Source organism: Rutidosis leptorrhynchoides, chromosome 11 (genome assembly GCF_046630445.1).
Source record: "Rutidosis leptorrhynchoides isolate AG116_Rl617_1_P2 chromosome 11, CSIRO_AGI_Rlap_v1, whole genome shotgun sequence".
In the NCBI taxonomy this organism is placed as follows: Eukaryota; Viridiplantae; Streptophyta; class Magnoliopsida; order Asterales; family Asteraceae; genus Rutidosis; species Rutidosis leptorrhynchoides.
In genome coordinates this window covers 410,823,077-410,826,137 of record NC_092343.1, presented here as the reverse complement: position 1 = coordinate 410,826,137, position 3,061 = coordinate 410,823,077, and the positions used below count along the sequence as shown (strand labels likewise).

General features: G+C 33.4%; 1 non-coding gene across 1 annotated transcript; it reads left to right on the top strand.

Annotated features, from left to right (window-relative positions):
* Positions 1-1,412: 1,412 nt before the first annotated feature.
* Positions 1,413-1,519, top strand: LOC139878998 (small nucleolar RNA R71). The gene has a single exon (XR_011769855.1). It is a non-coding gene; the product is annotated as a small nucleolar RNA R71 (small nucleolar RNA).
* The last annotated feature ends 1,542 nt before the right edge of the window (positions 1,520-3,061 follow it).

Here is a 3,061-nt window from a genome sequence, read left to right as displayed (position 1 = left end):
AATATTTTACTGATCGATCGGCTAGTTGTATGCTTATTCGTGTTGGTTTCAATTCTCCAAGGTCTAGTTTAGCGTATAATGAATACGGCATTAAATTTATACTAGCACCTAAGTCTGCCAATGCTTCTATTGAACTAAGACTACCTAGAAAACATGGAATTGTGAAACTTCCTGGATCTGATAATTTTTCTGGTATCTTATTCAATAGCACTGAAGAACAATTAGCATTCATAGTAACAGCCGAGAGTTCTTCCATTTTCTTTCTATTTGTGATTAGATCTTTCAAGAATTTAGCATATCTAGGCATTCCTGAAATCACATCAATGAAAGGAAGATTTACATTTATTTGTTTAAACATATCCAAGAATTTGGATTGCTCGACTTCAAGTCTTTCTTTTCTCATTTTACTCGGGTAAGGAAGTGGTGGTTGGTATGGTTTAACATAAGGTTTAGCCTTAACTGTGTTATCTTCATTAACCTTTTCAACTACCGGTTCTGTTTCCTTATCTTGTTCAGATTGTGGTTCTTGTGGAGTAGGAATAGCGTCATCAGAAATTACAGGCATTTCAGGTGGTTTAAGTGTAATACCACTTCTTGTGGTAATGGCTTTAGCTGTTTCATTCCGGGGGTTAGCATTTGTATCGCTAGGTAGACTTTCCGGTTTTCTTTCACCTATCAACCTTGCTAGGTTGCTTACTTCTTGTTCCAGATTTTGGATTGAAGCTTGTTGATTTCTAAATGCTTGAGCACTTTGTTCATTCGTTTGTTTCTGAGATGTGAAAAACTGCGTTTGATATTCAACTAGCTTCGACATCATATCTTCTAAATTTGGCTTTTTATCATCGGTTTGTGGTGGTTTATTTTGTAAAATAGGTCTTTGCTGATTGTAAGTATTGTTGGATACTTGTTGATTGCTAGGACCTTGTTGGTTGTTGTATGGAACATTTCGGTTATAATTCTGGTTTTGATTGTAAATTGGTCTTGGCGGTTGATAATTATTCTGATAATTATTTTCAGGCCTTTGGTTCATGTATGAAACATTTTCTCTTTGTTCCATTGTTTGTTCAATACTGGGACAATCTTTTGTCAAATGTGGTCCTCCACACTGCTCACAACTAATTCGTATTGAGTGAATATCCTTAGTCATGTTTTCCATTCGTCTCTCGACAGCATCTATCTTTGCGGAAATGGAATCAAAGTCATGGCTAGAATCAGCTCTAGCTGCTTTAGATGATCTAACGATATCTTTTTCTTGGTGCCACTCATGTGAGTGGGAAGCAGTGTTATCAATAATTTTGTAAGCTTCAGTTGTGGTTTTCTTCATAATGGAACCACCAGCTGCTATATCAATATCTTTTCTTGTAGTGATGTCGCATCCTTGGTAGAATATTTGTACTATATGATAAGTGTCTAAACAATGTTGAGGACATCCTCTCAACAATTTTCCAAATCTTGTCCATGCTTCATATAAAGTTTCATTTGGCTTCTGTGTGAACGTAACAATTTCTCCTTGAAGTCTCACGGCTTTAGATGCCGGAAAAAATTGTTTAAGAAAATTTTCAACTAAAACATCCCATGTATCAATCGCCCCTTCAGGTAACGATTCTAACCAATCTTTGGCTTCTCCCTTTAAAGTCCAGGGAAATAACATGAGATATATCTGTTCATCCTCTACTTTTCTGATTTTAAATAGAGTACATATCCTATTAAAGGTGCGAAGATGTTCGTTTGGATCTTTCTTCGGCGCACCACTAAATTGGCATTGATTAGTTACCATGTGTAGGATTTGTCTTTTGATTTCATAATCTGGCGCATTAATGTCTGGTTGAGTAATTGCGTGACCTTGGCCAGTGCGTTTAGCTCTCATTCGGTCTTCCATACTTAGAGGTTCCAGATTTTCCATGATTGAATTTGTTGAATCTGAATCACTAAAGGATTATGATTTAATGGTTTCTTCCTCGACAATTTCTGGATGAGTGATTTGTGGTTCAGGAGGAATGATTAGTGGTTCAGGATCTCTGAATTGTCCCTGAATATCCTCCGGATTCTCAATTGTGAGGTCGGGTTCAAAAAATGGATTATCGGAAATTTGAATTGGAGTACTTGGTCAACTGGATGACGATTCTAAAGAAAAATCAACGGCGACAATATTGGCTAGATGTCTTGATCGAGTTACAGGTGGTGAACGTATGAAAGGTGGTGAACGTTTTGCTCGGTGCATTCACTGAATATCCTATTAGTAAAAAAAATAAAAATTATATAAGTTATCAAATTAATAGACTTTTCTGATTTTGCCCACGTTTCAAATAGCTAATAGATGCAGCAGGTAGCCAGGACCCTTTAAATCGGAAGCCCACAACTCGCCACTAACAAATCCAACTATTACTACGAACAAGAAAATTTTGGATGTCTATTAATTTAACCGCTTAAAATAATTTTTCGTTTTGAAATTTTAGAGAAGAAATAGAAAATTCTATGTCCTAAAAACTAAAGGGGTGAGAAATAAGAAAGAAAAAGAGCGTGTCGAAAAACGTCAAAAAATAAAAGGTCGAAAAATAATAAAAAGAACGTAGCGCGTCGAAACTTAAAAGTCTAAAAACTAAGAATTAAAAGTTGCGTCTAAAAGTATTAAAGCTTAAAATAAATTCTATATCCAAAACGGCAATAACTTAAAAGGTACTAAAATTTATTTAAAAATTAAAGCGATAAACAACGTCGTAAAATTCTATAGTGCCTAAGTCTTAGTCTTAAGAAAAAGCACTTAAGAGATTTTACGGCAAAGCCTAAAAATCTAGAAAAAAAAAATAACTACGGCAAAAACTAAGTTTAAAACTAAGTACGAAGGAAAAAAAATACAAATATTACGAATACACGATTAAAATATACAATTTATAAAAAGATATAAAAAGTGATAAAATTACAATTTTATAAAAATATTATTTTTATATTATTATTTTATAAAAGTATTAAGTTTATATATTTATTAAAACTAATTAAAACTTAAAAATATAAAATAAATAAAACTAAAATTAATTTATATAAAACTAAACCCTAATTAGGG